The sequence below is a fragment of the Fringilla coelebs genome (genome assembly GCF_963513975.1).
Source record: "Fringilla coelebs genome assembly, chromosome: 10".
Lineage (NCBI taxonomy): Eukaryota > Metazoa > Chordata > Aves > Passeriformes > Fringillidae > Fringilla > Fringilla coelebs.
Genome location: NC_140036.1, coordinates 5869082 through 5892273, shown reverse-complemented (window position 1 = coordinate 5892273; position 23192 = coordinate 5869082). Strand labels below are relative to the sequence as shown.

The 23192-nt window shown below is 43.0% G+C and overlaps 1 protein-coding gene across 2 annotated transcripts in view; it reads left to right on the top strand.

Annotated features, from left to right (window-relative positions):
• MAP3K13 (mitogen-activated protein kinase kinase kinase 13) overlaps positions 1–23192 on the top strand; it is a 71254-nt gene that overhangs the window by 7354 nt on the left and 40708 nt on the right. For both annotated transcript variants that reach the window (XM_084212184.1, XM_084212185.1), the window contains exons 2-3: positions 1177–1291; positions 18595–18740. The gene's annotated coding sequence lies outside the window, so the exon portion shown is untranslated. The remainder of the gene's footprint in view (positions 1–1176; positions 1292–18594; positions 18741–23192) is intronic.

Here is a 23192-nt window from a genome sequence, read left to right as displayed (position 1 = left end):
TTAGGCTAGTGGGAACGTTCAGAGGGTGCCCTGAGTAATCTGAAAGAGTTGAAGGGTTTCACTGCCCTGAGCAACTTTGTGACTCTTTGACAGATGCTTCCAAAAGGAACAACATTGATAACGGGAACTGCGGGATGCGCCACGCTGAAATTTTATCTGCCTAAGTAGCTGCTAGTCCAATTCCATTAATGTTTGCATATTTAATAAACTTCTAATGTGGGATTTTAATGAGTTGGCAGTTATCTCTGAACACCCAGCAGCAGCAGCCTCAGAGTTTAGGTGGCTCTCAAATGGAGATTTCTCTCACTTAGAAGGCATGTGGCCTTTCCTTGGGCAGTCAGCACTTGGCAGGCTCTGAAATACTTTGATTTGGTTTGTACTGATGTACATCAACAGTGAATTTTTAATTTGGATGGAGCCCTAGGGTTAAGTTTTTGGGGGAGGCGTCTTTTTAGAAAGCTGGATGTAAGAGAAGTGACCTTGGTTAATCTCATAACACACCATTTAGCTACTTGGGATGTTCCTTGCTAGTGATCTAATTATTTTGGCTGTGAAATGGGACTGCCAGGGAAATTGCTTCTAACGTGGCATTTACTCATTTACACTCCCAGTGCTTTTGCTTTGCCTTTTCAGCCTAATTTTGCAAACATATGTCCAACTCCTTCTAGTCCCAAGCAGGGTAAGAAGTGCACTGGTTGTGCTGCACAGTTGGACCCAAGTGTCTATGGTAAGGAGAAGGAAGGTAATCTGTTATTGAGGGAATTGTAGCAAAATTCAGCAGAACAGTTCAGTGTTTATGCTTTGGAGAAAAACCTGAGTTTAGTAAATATATGTCAGTATGTCAAACGCAGGCAAGCTGAAAAGGGACTTTTGATAACACAGTGTAATTCTCAGTTCTGGCACCAGCATGACTTTAAATAAGTCCCTTGCCCATTCCCAGTCTTCAGGAGGAATTCTCAGTGTGCTACTGTGGATGGTAGATGTGTAGTCTGTGAGGGTGGCAAGGGTGAGGAAATAATTCCTTACAGCCTCCTTTAAGATAAGACAGCAGTAATTCAGTGACTGGATCACCAGATGGGTTTCAGGTGAACTTTCAGTGGGCTTGGTAAAAAGCAGGAAAAAAATTTAGTGTTTATCTGAGCTGTATTTTAAATTAAATTCTTTTTATATCTCCAGAACACCATTTTGGGAGGAACAGCAAAGAGAGTTAAGGACAAAAACTGATGGACCATTACATCTTCCGAAATGAGCCTTTTCACACTTTCCTACTGGAAAATAACATGTCCTGAAGGTGAGTAGGTTTTGTATGTGACAGATGAGCTGCCTGATGCCTTGGGCCTCGACCAAAGGCAGAACCACCCTCATTCCAGCTTGGCCTGACCCTGCCTCTCTGGGCTGGCACAACCCATGGAAACTTGCTTGTGAAAATGTGTATTTTATCACCAGGAGAAACAGGGAAGAAGCAAGGAATATTTTCCACTAATGAATTCTCATTGATTTAGAAACCTTTGAAAAAGCTGGAGTGCTTAGTGAAAGAGGTGAGCCATTGGGAGCACAGATATTTTCTGGTGAGTGGAGAAACTGTAGGTGTTTTACTTGCAGCATGAGAAAGTTAAGCTTGTAAGACAAAGTTCAGTTTAGTTTGGCAAGGATATTAAATTACATAAGGCATTTTCAAGTTTTGTTCTCGTCGTACCTCAAATGATATTTTCAGTGTTCAGAAGAGCTGAAGAAGAGTGCTTGCTATCAAAGATGATAAAGTAATTTCCCCAAAGTAAAGAACATAATGCTTGAATGAAATTAAATCAGAATTGTATTTTGTAGAGTTTGTGATATCTTTTATGTTATTTTTGTAGTCAGCCCCTTAGGGCTGTAGGCACTGACCGTACAGTTTTGTTTTAAAATCCTTTAGTAACAGAAATCAAAATGGGAAATGTTACATAAGTCCTGCACTCAACATTGAAATAAAACCAGCATTTCTGAGACAGTTAAGGTTTAAAATATCTTGGTTTAGACTTTACTCTCACTTTCATAAATAACGTATAAAAAGAAGCCATGAGCTATGTAGGTCTAAGTTTGCCCACTTAGCAGCATTAATTCTTATTTTTTTAAATTAGGCTAATAAATTTCTCTTTCGGATGGCTACTTTGTTAATATTTTTTTTCTGTTTTTTGGCATTAGCCAACTAGCAGCTCTGAACTCAAAGACAATAGTGGAGTGTAAAGGATGAAAAATAGGTGGTTGTCAGTTGTCATTCTGCCTGCACAGAAATTGTTTGAAAATGTTCAGCACTGGTGTCAGAGGCCTTTTGTACATAAATGCTTTTCCATTTGAGGTAAAAATCCCCATAGAAGTTCAGCCTAGAGTGAACTGTTCATGTGCTTTTATAGATTTGAAGCTCATTAGCCATGTGAGTTCCTTGAACATTTGTATACCTGGTAGCAGGAGAGCCTCAGGAATGTAGGACTTGACAGGTACAAGAGGATGCAGTGTCAGGGATTTTACTTGTTGAGAAAGAAAAGTCTTGTAGCTGGAGAGAAGAATACTGTTCACATTCATTGGTGCTCTTTGGTGTCTGGTATATCTGCACAGTTCTGCATAAAAGGATGGACACCTGAAAGCCCCAAAGCAAAAGGTGTGACTGAGTTCTAAAAGCTCTCCTGTCTTTCCTAAGTGCTTGTGTTTTCCAAGTGTCCCCTTCAGATGGTATCTGTGAACCTTTTGCCAAAACCCCTGTAAAGCTTGGGAATCTCATTGGGAAACACCATTTCTGCTGTAGTCTGTGTTTTGCTATTGTGTGGATGAGCAGAAATACTTCCTCTGCCTCTTGCTTTCTCCTTTCCCAGTCTGTAAAAAGTGCAATTTTACTCTGTGGAGAAAGATTGTGTAACAGAGTGAAGAGTGAAAAGAGGATATTTTTTGCTGTTCTAAGGCTTCTTTGTTCTCAGAGGTCAGGAGGAGCTGAGCTCCAGTGACTTCATATGCTCTTCTATTACCTGTTCTCATGCTGGCCAGAAGCCTAAAGGGACAGATCCTCCTCTGGATGAGTCATTAAGTAAATACCAGGCTGTGCTGGTATTCCTGCTCTGAGTACTTGTTCTTATTTCTTGTGTGTTGTTTACTCACTGTTTTCTTAGCTGCTATCACAACCCCAGCAGATTTTGTCAGCACAGGGACTTCTCACGGTGTGCATCTGGGGAGAGGCACCTGCACTGGAGCCAGGAGCTGTTCCTGCCTTGTTCAAGGAGGGATTTTCAACAGTAGCTGGGAAATACTTGGAGATGTTTCCAGTAAAACAGTTCTGGTTCTTGGCTCTTGATCAGAGGCACCTTGCCAGGTGGCCTGTGGGCTGGATGTGGTGCCTGCTCTGGCTCCATCCCTCCTGCAGGACAGGGCATGGGAAGGAAGTGCATGGGAGCACTGGAGCACACAGTGTTCAGAGCTGTCACTGAAGTCTTCAGCTGTTTGTTCCTGCTGGGCTGCTGCAGGGAGGGCTGCAGCTCTGTGAGCTGTGCTTCTCCAGCAGCTGCTGCAGGATGATTGTAGAATCCTAGAACCATGAAATGGTTTGTCTTGGAAGGGACCTTAAAGCTCATCCAGTTCCACTGCCCTGCCAGTCACTAGATCAGGTTGCTCAGGGCCCCATCCAGCCTGACCTTGAACAATTCCAGGGGTGTGGAAGCCACAACCTCTCTGGGTAACAAATGATGACATGGTGCATCTCCTGGAGGAGATTTGCAGCTTCCTTGGGGACAGGGTGCTTCAAGTGTTTGTGCTCGCTGGGAAGCTCTACTAGCAAGGGACAAGGGCATGTTATCCACTGGCCCATGCACCATAAGAGTGACTTGCAGTGTGCACACTTTCTGATATTGGGTAACCCCTGGGTTTTGTCTGGAGTCTGGATATGTGTCTGTTTTTCATGTGGAAATTTGCCTGTATCAGGCTTCAATCCTGACTATAAAACCTTGAATAGGTGCAGAGGTCCCTGGGATGATCTCTCCTTGCCTGTCTGCCCCAGTATGTCATCGCTAATGGCCTTATGGGATTTGAGAATGCCTTGGTGTTTGTGGATGAAATTCTTGTCTCATTAGGACAAAAATATGCCATTAATTTAACCTGCATCTTGACAAAATACGGACAGTTTGAACCTGGGGCAAAAATTGGATGATGCTGCCCAGCCAGAATCAGTTACCATCCTTATTTTCTCTGAGAGAGAGAATGTGTACAGTGCTGCATGACTGAGACAATTCTGGAGGAGCTGACCAGGCCATTGGAGGTCAGAGCTGTGAGGCAGAGCTGCATCAACTTCTATTTACATCTTTATTTTACTGATGCTTCCTTCAGGGCTTTGCTTATTCCCTTCTGCCAAGGGAAGCCCTCCCAGCCTCCTCCAAAGACACTTAAAGAAGTCCAGCTCTTGGTGTGGTTCTCTCTCTTTCCTGGAGATCCCAAGGGTTCCATGTTATAAACTGCAAGCCCAGTAGGTGCTGCTGAGCTGTGGCACAAGCAGTGTGAGCAGCCTGAGACACACCAAGTTTCCTGTAGGAAGACCCATAAGATTCATCCCCACATTGAATTTACAGCCAGTGTTACAGCAGTGAATTTGGCTTGGCTGCTGGATGTACGTGGCCTTCCTGGGATATTTCAGCTGCTGTGTTGGGAACCATTTGTTTTGCTTTAACTGGATGTAAAATATCACCACTGTGGCCTGATGGATTCCCTTAATGGCACAGTGTACAGTCAGCATCAGCCTGGGCTGAGCTGTTTGCCCACTGCACTGTAATTAACTTGCCATGAACAAAACTTCAGGAATCCCTGGTCTGGGACCTTTCTGTGCCAGGAGATGTCTGCAGTCCAGTTTAGTCAGAAAGTGTCAAGACTAAAACCACTGCACATCTTTCTTTTATTAAGATCTGCTGTTAAGAAAATAATTTTTGCTAAGCAGAGAACTTTAGGCTGACATTTAATGAAGGGAACATTGGAGGGAAAAGGAGCCATTGTTTCAGATTCCCATGGTGGTTTTTCTAGTTGCCTGAGTAAAACAATTCTCTTTTCAAGATATATTTTTCCTACATTTAAATATTGTGTGGATGCCTTTAGAAATGTTTGATTATGTTCTGGTCACGTGTAACTTTTGGATACTGATTAGTAGATACAGGTGCAGCAATAAAGAAACTGTAAATTTGCCAGGTAGCATTGCTTGTCTGCAGGTCCCTTTATCAAATAAGATTATATTGTTTCTCAAGCACATTGCACTTGCCATCTTGAAGCAGAATTACATTTCTGTTAAAATAATGTTTGCTCAGTGCTTCCAGGTAAAGGAGAATTCAGCATTACTGATAAGGACACAATCCACTTTTATTTAATTCATTAACCGCTTGGCTTGGTCTCCATTCTCTGGTTCCTGAGCATTGCATATCCTGCTATTTTAGAGTAGCTGTGTTTAGAAAGCTGCTCAGTGTTTTGTATTCTGATGTCTGTTACCACAGGTTTTTTTACACTGAAATCTAACCACCGTCTTTGAGGTGATGCATCTTTTTAAATCTCTACTTAAATCTCTGGTTTTCTCTTTTTTGGTTTACACAAGGATGATAAAAGAAAACACTTTATGCTGGGGTCAATTTGATTATAATAAATTCCTTCTCTCCTTCCTTAAGCCCCAGTGCAAATGAAGAAAGCTGAATTTGCTGTCTGTTCTTCATGCCTTTTTGTCCAGTGCAGAAGAAAATTAAGCTATTTTGACCTTTCTTTGACACTTGCAGTCAGCAAAGATGAGGGCAAAGGCTTTGTAAAAGTAAATGAAGTCAGTATTGTTTTCTTCTAGAATTGTTACAAATGCACTCTAGTGTGCTCCAGTTAAAGTCCCAGCCTATGAAAGCAAGTGCAGGCAATCTCAGCTGCTATTTCATCCACCTTCAAGGGTTTGTCCATCTGTGAAGTGCCCTGTGGCAGAGGTTTGAGGTGCTGGCTCTGAGTGGGTACCACACACCTTTGGTGAGCTCTGTCCTGCCTTTCTCCTGGCATTGCTGGTGCTGCCAGAGCATCCCCTGGGTGGAGTCTGGGCAGGGCTGGCTGAAATCTGGGGCCCTGCCCCTGGTACATGACATGGAGCAGAAAAAGGACTCACAATAAACTGGATGGTTTCATAGACTCCCACAATGGTTTGGGTTGGAAGGGACTTTAAAAATCATCTCATTCTACCCCCGGCCATGGACAGGAATGCCTTCCACTATCCCACCTTTCTCCAAGCCTCGTCCATCCTGGCCTTGGACACTTCCAGGGATGGGGCAGCCTGGACCAGGGCCTCCTCACCCTCACAGGGAAGGATTTCTTCCTAACATCCAATCTAAATCTCTCATCTTTTAGTTTAAAACCCTTCCCCCTCGTCCTGGCATTCCCCATTACAGCTGTAACTTAGGAGGGAAAAGAGTGTGCATAGTTTACCACCCAAAACCTGATTGTGTGCTGCTATTTTGTATTTTTCTGTTGTTCTTGAAAAATGGAGCTGTGTTCTCTGAAATGGTTGTGCTGTCCTGAGGGGGAAGGTAAGAAGGGGAAAACTTAACGTTTGCTTGACAGAATGTTGAAATAGTAGCAGAGGATGTTGTATCTCAGTCTAGGTAATTTCAGGTCTAACAAAACCCCTGCTTACACTTTGCATTCCTGCTTCTCTGCTCTGTATTTTGTAGACAACTGTGCTTGCACTTGCTGCCTTATCTCAAAGGTGATTACACTGGTATCTTTATTTGCTCTGCCCTGTGCTGATACCAGCCCTCAGCCAGCCCTCTCTGCTTCCAGCCCCAGCATGGGCAGAGTGGAAGCTGCAAAATGAGCTGGTGCTTAATGCTTTGCTCGTGGATGGGAGAGTGTTCACTGAGAAACTGGACAGCAGAACTTGGTGGTGAACTCAAACTGTGCTTGCTTCTCTCAGGCACAGGCTCCAGGAAATGGAAACCAGCCCTGATTTTTTCCTGATAGAAGAGTTTCCAAACAGGTTATGTGTCTCCAAGTAAAGGTTTTTCTGGATGCATGTCTCTAGAAAGTCATAATACATTTATGTAGTGTGCTGTCTCTTGCAGTTAAAGTGATTGGCAGTTTTTGGGAAGTGCCATCTGAAAAATGCAAGGGATTTGCTTTCTCCCAGTGCAGTATAGAAAATTTCCCTTTGCTGTTTCCCCACCAGAAATGGCACAGCTCTATAATGGAGTAAGGTGTAGGTCACTGCAGTTTGCATTTTGCTTTACTCTGAAAAGAGCTCATCCCTTCAGAGGTGCTCTTGGTGTTCAAAAACTGCTGCTGCCATCAGCCAAACCAAGTTTGTAATTACATTGCTGTGAAAAATGGGCTTGTGCAGAAATGAATATGCATCCCTTAAAGAAATTAATGGTGCCATGGTGTGGGTATTGGAGATCTGGTGATAGAGTAAAGGTCAGAGTTTGAGATGAGTGCACCTAAAAATTCCTCTCCTTTGGCTTGGGTGGCTGAATGTGATAGTTTAGATTAAAACAGGCCAATGGAACCATTGTGTAGCCTGCTTTTGAAAGCCAGGCCTTTCAGCTCCATGCCTAAACTATGGATGCAATTATACATTTCATTTATGTATAATATTTACTGAAATTTCTGTTCTTAAGTGTGAGAAATGCTTTTGCATCTTGCTTAAAAGGATGGGCAAAAATTCCATCTTGCATAAGGAATAGCTCTGTTGTAAGGTTGGATAGAAATTTAGCTAATTATGAGATCTTGGAATGAATGCTGTTAAATGAGTTTTTCTGAATTTTCTGAACACTGAAGGATTTTTATACAACAAGTTCATATATATGTATCATACATATATGTATATATATGTGGCTAGAGATGTGTCCAGTAAAAATGGGCAATTTGATTAAAGCAGGAATTTAAGGAAGCGTTAGAATGGTTGCCTGGGGCTTCAGTATGATTTTGCAGTGCTCTGGATGGTTAATACAGAATAGACTAACTGCTAGGACAGAGAAGCCCAGAATAATTTTCCTTGTCCCAGTTAAGTCAAGAGCTATTAGAGCAGTGGAAATAAGGTTTCAACGAGAGGGGAAGAAAGGGTGAGGGACATGTCAGCTCTCAGTCTTGCTGGTTAGAGGGGAGAGTAACAGAATTTGGAATGGAAGAAGGGTGAGTAACAGTTACTTGTGAAAATAGACTAATGTTGCATGTAAGTGCATTAGGAATGATTCTCATTCTTTCTGGTTCTTTAAAAAAAAATTCAAGCTAGGTGAATATTTCCAGTAAGGCATGGAGGTCAAAGGAATATGGGATTTTCTTTGACCTGCATGTTTATCAGGAAAGGCTTTTTCATCCTATGGCTTTGCTTCTCTGGTGCTGGAAGCAGGGGGGCACAGCAGGCTCCAGTAAATCACCTTCACTGTCTAGCTCATACTTAAATGGAGGAGTGGCATTAAGTATTTTTTAAATGTACCTTTCCCACCTTTTCCTAAGGTATATTTTTCTCCTGTCATGTCTTGAGGTGTTGGATTATGACACTGCAGTAGCAGTAACATTTCTGAGCAGCATATTGAAGAACCAGGACCTTGACAGGGATTGTGTGAGAGGAATCTTTCACCTTTCCTCTGCAGCACCCCATGGTGGTTCACTGGAACTCCTCAGGAAGCAGAATTTCTAGTCTCTTTTGGAAGTGCAAGGGTAACAAGACAACTGGGAGGAACGAGAAGGTGTTGTGGTGCTAGCCAACAGCCCCATGTGCAGCTGTGAAGGCTGTGTGCCCAGTAGCCACAGCCAGGAACCTTTATATTTTTCTGGCTGATAACCTTCTAGTCCCAGGGGACCATCAATAAGGGACCTGTGTGAAGAAATGGGCTCCTTGCTAAAGGAGATGTTCTGCTCTGCTCTTGTTTGCAAGGAGCTAACTCAGCATTGTGCTTGAGGATTGATCTTCAGGACTAATTTCTGATAGTGCTTGATCTTTATTCTCCATCAGCAGTCTGGCTTCAGAACCCTCCGTACCTCATTCCATTATTCCCTTGGCCAAGGGAGTGTTGAATGTGATTCTCCTGAGCAGTTCATTTGATTGTTCTGTCCTGCCCTTTGCCTGTCTCTGGGGTGACCACAAGAGGATGGACCAGTGTGTTCAGGCTTCCAGGAGATACTGCAGGGCCTAGAGAACATACTTCTTCCCATTCTGAACCCATGATGTGTCTGGAGCAAGAGAAACTCTTCTCACACTTGGGTAAAAATACAGTCCCTTCTCTTAGTCTCCCTGCTTGGTATTTTGCAACAGCAGGGTTAGTTTCTGTGGTTTTCAGGTTAAAATACATCTGCTTCTGTCTAGCTGAGATTCATTATCTGTACAACACATTTACTTTTAAACTACTGAGAGCAATGAGCCTCTGTCTGCAGCGCCTCCCTCCCATGGAGCACATGGGAAGGAAAAAGTTTGATCAACCTGTTTGTTACAGAGGAAAGACAAACCCAGAGGGGAGGCAGAAGGGACCATTAGGTGTTCTTTTCTTCTCTGCAAGCTCCTCTCTTGTGCTAAAGGAAATTGTTCTTCTTGTCATCTCAGATGATTATATTCACAAAATCCGACCCCGAAATATCATCCGTGTATTAGACACTGACCATCTACAGTCAGAATCTTATTTTGTGCCTTTATTTTGATTACCTTTGTTACCTCGGGCACTTGGCAGGAGCAAAAAGCCTCATCATTCTGATTGCTTCACTTTCCCAAGATGTCTTTAGAGAGAAAATGTTTCCTGAGCTTTGTTGCAAGCTCTTAAGTAGAATTTGGTCTATCTGGGAGTCATGTGAGATCAAGTGATTGCCTGGAGCAAGAGAAGGTACTGAAGCTGCAATAGCAAAGACCTTGATATCAAAGGCCACCTGCTACTGCTCTCCACCTCTTCAGCCTTAAATTACCAGGTTATAAATTCATCTGGTGTTCCTACAGAATGGCTGGCAGGTACTCAGCAGGTGAGCTGGGCTATTTCTCAGGGAATAGTTCACATTTGTATCCCAGCTAGAAATTTCCTCCTGCATAAACTTTTGTCTAGTCTTCACAAGACATACCGAGTTGTCTTTTGGCCTTCTTCCTGTGTGCTCCTCTTACTAGTTTCTTGGTTTTCCTAGTGTCAGTCAACAAGTCCGTGTCAGCATGTAGCTTTGACCTTCAGGTTTGCAACCCAGCTTACAGAGACACCTGGTAGGAGTAGAAAATACTGTCCCACAGTAAAATTCTAGTAGTTTTCTTTTTTCCCCCAAACCTTGGTTTATTGATCAGCTTGTGTAAAGAATTTCTTATGAAAAACTTAAATGAACTCCTGAACATTTTCTGGTTGAAGAAAATGGAGAAAAATATCTTGCAGTCTGTATTGATGTGGCTGAACTACACATACAAACAGAGCATTGATTAACCTGAGTCTTCTCACAGTGTGTATTTTCTTTACGGTGCTCAGTCAGAAATGCATTTCTAGCGAGCTGAGGTTTTATTTATGGATTGAACTGTGTTGTAATACTCATGGAAAAACCTCTGCTAGGACTACTGTCCATGTCCAGGCCTGCAGGCCTGTGATCCATCTCTGATGGTCTGGTCACATGCCCTTGTGGTCTTTCCTCACCTTGGATCTACAGCATAAAGGACACAGCATCTTTTCAGTCATTTTGCTTATAAGCAGCTTTTGTAGTTTAGTTTAGTCTAGCTGTTCTAAAATGTTTTCATTTCAGCCTAAACACAGATGTAGTGGCCCCATCAGTGCTGTGTAGGCTCATGTATTGCAGTATATGTATGTGGCATTATTTTTTCCTTTGGTTTGTTTTGTCTGCTGTTTGGCACAAGGGAGACTCCCCATGTCCCCCTGCTGCCACCAATGACAGACTGGTGCCAGTCCCCAGTGGGAATACATATTTCCAGCCAATATTTACAGCTGGTTCTGACCTGGAGGGATGGAGCTGCTGCTGTCAGTGGAGGTGAGGGAAGTTTCCCTTTGGCTCTCCAGTGAGAAGCAAGATGTGAAATGCAGCTCTGGTGATGGCTGGAAGAAGGTTTCGATGGTTTTTTTGTGCCTCAAGCTATTTAATGTGTCTGTGCTTTCCTCTGAGGCAGAGGGTCCTGGTTTGGGGGGTAACTGTGTCACCTTGGTCCTGGTAAGGAGGGAGCCTCCCTGGCACAAAGCATGCCTGGCTGGGTATCCTGAGCTGTTCTGTGAGTCTGTCCTAGAGCTCCTTTCCTGGAGGGTTCTCTCTTCTGCAGCCTTGGTAGCACACCAGGGTGAGGTCAGCAGTGTTCGGTAATAGATGGAGCTGCTTCCCCTACTCAGTGCCATCTACCTTGTATATTCAGAGTGAGTTTCTCAGAAGAAAAAATGACATGGTTGTGTCACAGGAGATTGCAGTTACAGTGGAATCATATCATAATGTGTCAGTGTGTTTAATGCTCTCTGTCATTTGAGTAGCAGCACACACCAGCATTTTCCTTGTCATCTGTATCTTTTTAGTGTTGGACTTGGCTTCTTTCTCCAGAGGCCTGCAAAGGTCGTTGTTTTGCAAGGAGAAATACCATGACATCAGCTTTTGGGAAGCTGAAAATCCAGAGCAGCCAGCAGTGACAATTGAGGTCCTGCTTTATCAGAGGTGATACCTTCCTGTGTCAGGTGTGTGTGGAAGAGTCCAGGGTGCTGTCCTGGCATTGCAAGGTTTTGCCCAGCAGCTAAATGCAGTGAAAAAGAGACTTCTGATGTGTCTGTACCTGCAATGACTAGTTGTGTCCTTGGAGGTTAATTGGGGCTGTAGTGTGGGTTTCTGTTTCCTCCTAATTTTTTTCACAAGGAGAAAACTACTTGTTGGAGTCACATCTCACTGTCACTTCCTCTCAGCCTTGAGGTGAATGCAAAATATAAGAACTCTAGTGTATATGTTTTTAATATATTTATATCTGTTTGTGCTTTTAAAAGAGAAAATCTGTCTTCCTGGATGGCCTTCACTTGCTGCGTGGAGGTTTTCCAGAGGCTGGACAGATTTCAGTAGCATTTGTTGTGCACTGTTCCCTACCTTACCACTATGTGCAGCTGGATGAGCCTCTCCTACTGGGAATGAGGAAGACAAAGCCAAAGGGTTTCCTGCTCTCATTCTGAGCTTGTCCAGGCAGTTTTTAACCATAGCTGACTTTGGGGTAAGGGACATAATTCCAATAAAACAGTTATGCTGCTGGGGTAAAATCTGGGTCTAACTGAACCTTTGTGCTTGGTTTTAGTGAAGTCACATTTCTCTTTAGGATTGCAGACTGGGAGGAAGACTAGATATGCTGGTGGAGGCAGCAGAGGAGTTGTCTGAATTTCAGCAAGTGGATATAGATGCAGGGAAAAGAGTGAAGTTTGAGATGAGAAAGATTTAAGGAGGGAAAGGAAATAGGCTTCTCTCTGGTGGTGAAGGGGAAAGAAGCAGATAATGGTGACCAGGTGGCAATCTAAGGGAATCAAAGAGCAGGAAAGAGAAGAAGAATGGAGCTGGAGATCTCACAGGGGTCATGGAATGCATGAATTTCTTTTTCATACTCTTCTTGCATTTTAGGCAGGAAGAAACACTAATTAGCAACTTTTCTTCAGGATTTATCTAACCAATTTGAGCTTACTGTTTTGAGTAGGATGGGAATAACTCAAGGAAGTGACGGGGAAAGAATGATACTTACTGATCAGTTTAATTTGTTAGGAAAGGAGCACAGGAAGAAAGTCAGTCCTTGTAGGGGTAGTTTTGCAAGAAGAACAGTTCCAGGTGGGTCCTTTCTCTGCTCCTAGGGCTCTGGGGATCCATTTTCCTCTGTGTTTCCATGTGCATCTTCCTTCTGTGGCTCTCCAGTTTCACAGTGTTCTTAGCAGGCAGCCTTTTATCAGTGATCTGCAGCCCTGGCTGCTTCCTCAGGTGTGGTGCAGCAGCTCTTGTTATCCCCTGCACTGTGTTGGGCTGGCAGAGCTGTGAAATCGAGAGTTGGGGACACTCCAGAGCTCCCTGTGTGCTGATCACCCTGGTGCTGCTGCCCCAAGCAGAGACAAGGAAGGAAGCTGAGTGTGGGGCTGGCTTGTGCAGCTCTCTCTGTAGTGTCAGGTATGAAAATCCCCCTGATGCTTTTCTTCTATTTTATTTTATACTTACATTCTCACTGTGTGTCATCTAGAAATCAAAGCAGGAGTGTGCAGTTCAGCAACAGCAGCAAAACTGTGCTTACTACTTATCTGCTGCTTTGCTCAAATTAAACATTTATGGGGCCAGAGACTCCTCACTGCTCCATCTCAAATCTTTCAGCCTCCTACACTATGATGATTTTTCTCATTTTTCTCATTTTGCATTTTGACACAGCTCCTCTAAGAAATGCAGTGAAATCAAATTATTCTCCACTGGCCTCTCTCCCTATCTTTCCTTTGTGTCCCCAGTTTGCTTTTTTCCCTTGAGCATGACATATGGGGAGCAGCTGTTGGTAGACTCAATGCTTTTATTGAGGTGGAGTTGAGGTTTCCCTCCAGTCTGATAGGCAGAGATGTGCTCTCAGTTACTGGTACTTGTTTCTGTTCCCTGCTCTGTTCTAAGGTGGTGTGGTTGTGTAGGAGCTCCTCAGTGCTGGAAGCAGGGAATAACCCAATGCTGCAGCACATTGCCTGTTGATGCTCCAAGCTGTGATGCTGGCTTGGTCTCTTCATGGAGAGCAGTGGGATGCTTCCCAAGGCCTGCATCTCATCTGTCCCTGCTTTGTGGCCTGGAGTGAAAGCTGGGCAGTAGTTCTGTTCCTTGGGCATGCTGGAGTGCAGGTAACTTTTGCAAAAAAAGGGTTTTTCCTGAGCCTTGCCAGAGACTTTTAGAGGACCTAGTGCTCAATTTTCCCTTCCAGAGCATGGTTTACTTCTTTGATTTAAGTTTGCTAGCTTAAAGCAGTGCTGCATGGATGCTGAAAGCCCACGCTCCTAAAATAGATTGAGTAGAACGAGCACTTTAGTGCTGACTCCTCTTCAGGAGAGGAGAGGGAAGGTAACAATGAGCAGATGGCAGGTATTAGTCATATCACCTGATATATCTGAGCACCTCAGACCCCATGGCACAAAGGTGCTGGGGGAACCTAGAGGAGAGGAATCCTCCCAGCAAACCAGGCTGGCTGTTGGAGTTGCACAGGATACAGGCAGAGGGACCTGAGAAAATGAGGGGACTTGCAGCCAGATGCTAACCTGGGGAAAGTATGTTCACAGAGAGCCCTGGCCAGAGCCTGGGCCTGCATTTATCTGCCCAGTTTTCCAAGCCATTCCCTCATGTATTTGACAAGCCCTCAGAGCATCACTCCTTGGGGCTCCCATGCTTTGTTCCCCCTGCACAAGGGGTAGAACAAAGGTCCAGGTACCTCAGAAATAACTGAATGCCCCCAATTTCAGGGTCAGCTGGAATGACTTTATCCTAGCTTCTACCCTAATAAATGCACTACAGAAGCTGCTTGATATCTTTTCCTGTAGTATCTAAATTGCCAGTGTGCACCTGGCAGTTGAGCTGGGCTGGCCCAGCATCCCTTCCCTTCTCCAGGTCCTTGGTATCCACGTGTTGGCCCTGGCCCAGCTGGCAGTGGGCTCCCAGGAGAGCCTGGAGATGCTCCCTCCTGCTGATGTGCTGGGAACACAGCATGGAAATGAAATGTAGAATCCTTGCAGTCCCTTATACAGCAGTGGCTCCTAGCAAACTTGACACCATGGAGCAAGTAGGGCACGGAGGTGCCTGCAGAGGCAGTGTGGAAGTGCTGCACTTCCAGTTGCTTGCTCTGGCTGCTCTGTTTGTTATAATCATTTACTTCCAACCCAGCCTGGCCAAAAGGCAGCTGTGGGCACGGTAGAGGGAAGGGAGGTCCAAATTTGGGCTCTTTGGAGTCCCTTGTGCAGAGACGAGTTCATCAGGAATCACAGTGTTGATATGCTCTTCCTGAAGAATGGCTTTATTTTTAGATTTTTACCCCATTTGTTTTCGGGTTTTATTGTTCTAAATTTTCAACAGCAGAGGCTGAATCTGTGGTCTCCTTTTTCTCATCTTTTGTTTCAGCTTTCTGGCAATAATTCCTAAAGAGCTGCTCTGCTGGAGTTACTCCCATCATCTTTCACACTTGTGCTCTGCAGAAGCCAAGCACCCTGTGGGCCTCAGAATAACAAATCCCATTTTGGTGGCACCTTGCATCCTTGGGCTTCAGCTTTTGCCAAGCACCTAATGAATGTAGGAAGGGAGTAAAACTTCTGCTCTGATACATAAGGGGTTAAACTAAACTCTGTTTATTAGTGTTGATGCTTTAAATAGTGCCAGAGCATTTGAAAAAGTGGCAGTGGACAGGGCAGCAGGCAGTAAACACCGTTAAATGACAATACTGTTCAATATTTGCTGTTAATTGAGAGAGGCAGCAGCTGCTGGTATGCAGCTTCAGCCAGGATGAATTAGTAATGAGTCTGTAACTGGGTGCTTTTTTTTTTCTGGTTTAAGGTTGCATCAGCCCTTTATAGTTCAGTAACATGATTGGGATAGAAATAAAAATCATAGCATGCCCTAAATTGAAGATTTTGTTTTGTTTTTGTTTTCCAGTGAGTTGTCATGGAGCTTGGTGTCAGTGATAAATTTGGCAGCAGTAATAAAACTGCCTTGTATTTAAGGACCAAATTTAAAGATTTTGGTTAGCTTTTCCCACGTGGCAGCCAGTGGGAATGCAGCAGGCAAAGCAAGCTCCTCCTTTGAAAGAAGGCACTTTTGTTGGGTTCTCAGATGTTTTCAGTTCAAACAGGAGTTTCGGTTCAAGTTTCTTTGCTGGCACTGCTGCAGAATGTGGGGTATGAGAGAGTTCTGTTCCTTGCTGCAGGAGGAGAGGGAGCACTAATTCAACATTTCCTTTGTCCTTTCCTTGCACTTTCGCCATGGTGTGTGTTCAGCTTAACCTTTGAAAACTCGCTGATAAGCTGTTATCAGCCAACAGTTAAAACAATAAACCTTTCCACCTCGCTGGCTTGGGATAGGGACTTCCCAAGGCTTCAGAGCCGCGGTGTGGAACAGGAACATCATTAATCCAGAGCAGCCAGGCTGGGGGCAAAGTTTTCTCTCTGAAGAAACCAGCCACAGCTGCTGCTTTCATGCTGTTTACGTAACCTGCCCTGTAAGTATTTATTTTGCACAAAACGCTGTAGATGTTGTTGTAAAAGGTCAAAACTCTGTTCTAGTGGTTTTTAGCAGATCTGAAGTGGGGTACAGGAAATGAAATTCCAGCTCAGTGGAAAACAATGCCAACAGTCCTATTGATTTCAGCACAGCTCGGCTTTCATCACAAGTAGAAGAATTTCGAAGCAAATAATGTTGTGTTTGTTCAGTTTGTTAAACAAAAATCCATCTGCAGGGGTTTGCACTTGAATCCAAATACTTGGAATTCTGCTGGTATTTTGGTAGAATGAGAAATAGCAGATTGAAAGAATTCTTTGGGTCCACAATGATTAAGTTGAAGGAGAAAAAGAAAATTGAATCAGCAGGTGTGTGTATGTACCCCTGTTCCCAGCAGGGGTGATTTCTGAATTGCACACCTTTGGCTTTTGGGTCTCTCCTGTTCGCATTGGCAGTTTTTACTCAGTGAGTAAGTGCTTTTATGCATCCTTAAGAGCTTGAAGCTGCCACACACCATGCTGGCTTCTGGACTGGATTATAGAGGCATGAAATCTTTCAGGTTGGATGTGGGAAGCAAGTGCTAAAAGCCAATCCAAGGCTATAAAAGGTGGTGGTAAATGGAACTGCAGGAAGAGCTGAACTTTTCTGGGGCTGAAAATCCTCCAGCCCCACAAGTTCCTTCCCATTTAGGCACTGACCATTCCCACCTTGCCTGCCAGTGATAAATGGTGGTTTCAAACCTGTCCTTAAAACCTGTAATTTTTTTTTCATGTGAAATGCTGTAATTTATTCCAGTGGCATTTGGCCAACTTTGGGCATCTGGTGTCTCATGTTTTTTATGAACATCTCTCCAGTTTTCTCTGCTGTCTCCTGTACATGTATATGATTTGTGTTTACAAGGATAAGGTATTCTGATGTATTTTTTCCTATTTTGTCTGATTTTGATTCTTTCGATCTTATTATTGTTTCATCTGTAGTATTGCTTACAGTATTTCTTTTCTTAAGCAAGAAAATAAACCTTGTACTTACATGTATCATTTCCTGTCTTAAAATAGTGGGAAAAATTATAATTATTGTCTTTTGAGGGTTTTTTCATTGATTTAATAGAACCATGTAATTTTATTGTGAACAAAGGCAAATATTTACATTTTTAATACATAAAGTATAAACTCTAAAGTTTGTCTAATGAAACTGTTAAGATACATGTATGTTTACTCTAGAGTTTATTTTGAAATTTTTCTGTAATTAAAATAGTTAATGCAGGCCTGGTATGGGGCACAGAGGCTGCACATTGGTATTTTCCTGTGCAAGAATATTGTTATATCATCATCCTCCTGTGAATGTAGCCTGACCCAGACCTCACAAGCTTTTGCTTATTGGGAATGTGGAATTACCTCTCCTGTTTTTGTGGCAAGCCAGCAAAGATAAGGAGATATATAAAATGAAATGACAGTGGTGACAAAACTAGTATTTTTCTCAAATACAATTGGCCCTTGCTTCTACTTCAGAAAAAAAATTAGGAAGGTGCTGAACTTCCCAAACATTGGGAATGGCCTTGAGAGCAGCTGAATTATGGTGCAGAACATGAGGCAGGTGGTGCCACATGGATTTATTTTTTTTGTCTAAAGTCTTTTAATTCTGCCAGGAGACTTTCTGCTGATATTTCTAACCCTCTTCCCCAGTACTGTAGTAGCTTGGTTGTGTCTGAAGGATGCTGAAGCATATGAGGAAAACCATATGTGTGGGTAGAGAGGAGCTCTTTTAAGACCAGGTAGTTTCGTGTTTGCATTAAAGTTCTGTAATTTCAAGGCTGTTGATTTATCTTTAATTTTATGTAGAGCTGGGCTAAGTCTTGCAGCTTGTTAAATTTGGGGGGGAGGGGGGTGGGGGAGTGGAAAAAGTGCAATGGGCTCAGGACTGGGAGTCTCAGTAGTTGTTGTCTCTCTCCTTGCATGGTTCTGGTAGTAACAGGAATAATGATATTTTGAGTTGTATGTACGTAGGAGGTCTGAAGTAAGTTATGCTTTTCCTAAAATTTGCTTAAAATTAGGAAAACAAATAGCTTGGAGTTTGAGTATAAAATTAAGTGTAAAATATCATTAATAGATTACCTTGATGTATGTTATTTTACAGGCTAATCCAATCCTGATGTAATTTTGTAACGTGAAAAGCTCTGAGCTCTTTTACTGGAGCTGCTTGCTTAATTTAGATTAAAATTGTACCATAAAAGGATTATAGAGTGTGTGCCTGTGCTAAGAAAGGATGTACTAAATATGCTGAGGTATTTTTCTACTCCCAGCTCCTTTTTGAAAGTGCATACTTAATTCTGGATGTTCTCTGCTGCCTTCGAATGTGGCACATAACATCACGATGTGCTGCAGGGGGGATGTGTTGGCTTGATCTTGGGAGCTTTTCTTCAATGCACTTCAGCAGGATTCTGAGCTTCCTTGTTCTTTCCAGAGAGAAGAATTCAGTGCTGGACTTTCCTAAACACTACCCATGGTGCAGCTTCCAAGGACAGCTTGATTTCTGTGACTTGAAGAGGAGGCACATGTGCAGTGAGCCAAGAGGACATGGGCTTCCAGTGCATCTGGAACAATGATCAGGTACCAGCAGTTGTTGATATTCAAATTGTAGTAACCAGTCAGAAGCTCAAAGAGATATCAAATGATAATATCAAATGATAGTGCTCACTCCTGCAGTTGCCCTTAAATTCTAAATACACTTGCCTTTCTAAGGTAGGGATGAGCTGAGTTCACCTTCTTGTTTTAAATTGTGTCCAAAGCCATTTTCCTGCTGAACCTGCAGAGACCTGATGGGATCCAGCTCCCATGGGAGTAGCAGGAAGGGATAAGTGCCAAAGGGATGGGTGCATAGATGGAGGTGAAGTTAGTGTTTACATTTTTCTAATATAACTTGGAGTCTGAAAGCATTTGAATTTGTTAATTCAGGTGTATTGATTGTGTGAGGGGACAGCTTTAGCATATTATTTTCCATTCTTATGAGTACTTTTACATGGTATTTCCCTGGTGATTGGCTGGAGAATGCAGATTCTCAAAGGAATCCAGGCTGTTTTAGCTGGACTAGAGACACCAGCAGAGTTCCAGAAAAGCAGAAATGCATGGTTTGTTTTGGATATTGCCATTCCTAGGAATATATCTCTCGATTCTGCGTCATATATGCAATTTTTTAGTTTAACTACATCTATTCTATGTATTAAAAATTAAGTAGTAAAACTTGTGTGTTAGCAAACCACATATATCTGTCTGTATGAAGAACTGAAAAGGAGCTAATTCTATAAAAACACTGTAAGCTTTGGAGAATTAAGTTTAGAAGTATATGTAAAAAATAGTTGCTTGTTTCTTTGTAGATGCTGCTTGAAAAATAATTTTTTCTGCTCGATAAAATTATTTAGAGTTTTCTTCAGTTAGTGGCTGGGTATCTGTGCAATGCAAGAAAAAGTAGTTGTTTCACTCGAGGAGACTGAAAATGGGTTTGTTCTACACATCTTTACGTTTGTGTGATCTTTGTTGTACAGAGATGCTTCATGCAGAGAAAGCTACAGATACATAATTTTAGGATGTGCCTGAGCCACCTCTGAGTGGGATTGCAGGAAGATGTGAGATGGAGCTACATTTTGGGATTTGTTTCTTAATATAAAAGCTGTCAATTTTTACCCATTCTGTGAGGAGTGGTGGGTGCTGTAGAGGCAGAGCATCCATATATTTAGATTCTGGCTGTCTCTTGTTACGAGCTATAATTAAGGTGAAGTATTTTGCTGGAGAATTGAATTCTCCCTTGATTTGAACCTGGTTCCATCTCTGTGAAAGCAATTAGTTGCTTGAACCACGCTGTCCTTGCTTCATCAGTGACAATTCATCAGTTGCTTCATCAATATTGTTGCTTCTAATTTATCTGATTCTTTGTGGTTAATAGGCAAGGCACTCGATATGGGAGTGCTCTGTATGGTGGTGCTGAGTAGAGGAGGCTTGAGGATAGAAGGTCTGGCCCTAAGGGGGACTGTGACATTTATAGAGGACTGGAGGTTATAAAACACTCTGTGAAGCTCTGGAGGGTCCCAGGGTTAATGCTTCAGCTGATGTGCTTTTGAACATGGCTCTCAGTCAGCCTCTCTTAGCCATGACTTGAATTTACTGATGTGGTGCTGGTTTTTCTCAGGATGGGCAAATACAAAGCTGTGCAATACAAAGCTAGTGGTTTGAGCTGGAGTATTAGGACTATTGCAAAGTTGGATGTGCCCCTGGGGTGAAATACATTTAACTTTTGCTTGTCCCTTAAGATCAGTTCTGTGATTTGATTCAGAAAATATTTGGGGGGCTGTGCAGTGACCCGTTTGGGGTGCTTTCTTCGTCATACTGCAGTGCTCAATGTTGTGCTTGAAAACAAGGATTAAACCCCACTACTGACAAGTTCAGAGTTCTAAACTCCAATATTCTGCTATTTAAAGTGCTGTCACAGCTCCTGAACTGAGTAATTCTGCAGTGATACCTCACACAGATCAAGAAGACTCCTCTGGTCTGCAGTGAGCACTGGGGGGCAGAAGCCTCTTGGGAGGGAGGAAAAAAAAAGGAGTGAGCTCTGAAGCAAAACCTACTGAAAGCTTCATGAGTGACATGGGTCTGGGAGGAAGATGCTGAGCAGGTTTTGTTTGCCTTGGGAATATTTACATAGAGCTGATCCACTCTTCTTGAAGGAACTTTATCACAGTACTACAGAGAAAACTGTTGGTACTAAATATAGAGCCTTATTCTGGCAGTCTCATGACTTAAGTTCTGCTATCTTAATGGGCTTTCAGCAGTTTTTGTAGGTTTTTTGGTAGAAAATCTGAATATTAGTCCTCAAAGGGGTTGTGTAACAGTAGCAAGGACAGAAAGATTTAATTTGGTGAGACCTTGCACTGCAAAAGATCAGAGGAATTTTTCAGCTTCTGCTGTTGCTGTAAAGCTTTCAGTGCCTCAGTATCTTCAGAGAAGATCCCTCAGAGGTTCCAATAGCTCATCTTGATCTTTTGCATCAAAGCAATATCAGTATTGCTGGACAGCTTTTGTGAAATGATTTTTGTTTCCTTCCGAATAGAGGAAACAAGTTCCTTAGGCTGGAGCCTCACTGTTTACCATTTAGAAAAGTTCTTCTCACAGCCTAAGTAATTTTTTCTTCTTGCACGTTGAGTCCATTGCTTTTCCTGGTCACTGTAGATGTGGAGCAGGACTTCCCTCTTTCTTTGAAGGAGCCATTTGTGTATTTAGTAGAAACATATCTCCTTCTTAGCTTCTCATTTCACTCTTTCCAGACTGAGCCACCTCACTGAGTTACCTTCCCATCCCTCAGAGCTCACCTGGTGACCTGTCTGCCTGTGCTTGTCATTTGCTCACATTCCCAGCAAGCCTTTCCCAAAAGTGGACTTTCCCCAAGGCTTCATCAAAACTGAGAAGATCAGGAATTTGTATTCCTGTCAATGGATAGAAGTTGCCTTGTTTGTGATAACTGGATATTTATAATTTGTGCTCAGTCTCTGATCCTCTCCATCCCCAATCCTTATCTACAGTGCAGCTGCTCAGCAGTTGTTACTATATTTATGCAGGTGATTTTTTTTTCTCTGAACAACACTTGACCTTGGGGAATTGGACTGCATTTTTTAATCACTTCTTCAGATTCATTAATTCCTCTCTGCAATAGCTTCCCATTTATGCATGTCTTTTTGTGGCAATAACATAAATTATAGGACTTTTCTTTCCACATGACACTAATACTGAGGCTTCATTGTCAGCTCTCATTGCTTTTTGCAGGTTCCTCACCTGCCAGAGGAAAAGTGACAGTGGCTCAGCTGGCTTTACAAGTGTCCCTTATAACTGCTATTGATGAATACTTATTTTTAAAATTCTTTTCTTCAGTATTTCTCACTGCTGGGAGCCCTATTAGAGTTAATTATTATTATGGAAGACTTGATTTCAGCCTGTTCTCTGGGAAGGATGTTATTTTGTGCCTGTTTCCCTGAACAAATAGATCTGGTTTTCTCTCATGGCTTCTACTCAGCTGGCCACCACCACTGTCAGTCTGGGAAGGCTGTTGCTCACTTGCTGCATTAGCTGCCCTTTCAGCAGCTGTAATGTCTCTTATGTAGCACCATTTTCCTTCCTGATGGAATTCCAGAGCTTCTCTTTATGTCCCAGGAGCTGGGCTGCCATCTTTCAGAAGAAGGTAGTCTGCAAATGTAGTTTTTTGAACTTTCCCAGCCTCATCAATGCATGTTTTTAACATTACAGTGTTATGTCTCCTCCTAAAACTACACAGACTGGAACTGCAAAGGCAGGGCTCACCTGGAAAGAGGAGGGAGGCCACTCAGAAACTCCTTAAAAAAGGAATCCTTACTAACCCCATGCCTAAACACGTAGTGCTTTTTGCCTTGTCATTGTCTTTTAGTGCCTTTAGTGTCTTTATTTTACTTTACTCTTAGTTCCTGGAGTGTTGCTGAAGGCAATACAAGGTTAGAGGAAGTCCTTGTAGTTGTTATGTGCTCCTACCCATCATGAGCACACTCAAAACAACACCACACAACAGTGTGGAAGGTGTAAATAACCTCACTCTTGGGTAGCAGCAGTTGTAGTACTTTTGATTTGGAGGCTGTGCAGTGGTGGTACAAGTGTCTCTGAGTTTTACTGAGTAGCTTGTAGGAATACACTTATGAGAAGGGGAGTTTTCCCTTGGGGTATTGCAGATCTGTGAGTCTGTGCCTGTTTCCAGCTCCCTGCCTTCGTGTTTAAGCAGACCCAGAGACCTTTTGGTGGCTCACTGAAGCTGCTGTTCAGAGAGCAGAGGCACATCTCAAGTTTCTGATCTGAGAGGCTCTGAGCCATGTTCTGGGCACTGCCCTTTTTGCCTGTGTAGGAGCAATTGGGCACCAAAACCTACCCCCAGCTTTGTTTTACCCCTTAATTTGTGTGGGACTCCTCTCTCAGGTATGGGCTCTGGGCTGTGGTGACTCAGGAATGGGGTCTGAAATCACCAGGGCTGTCCTGTTGTAAACAGCCTCCCTTCCC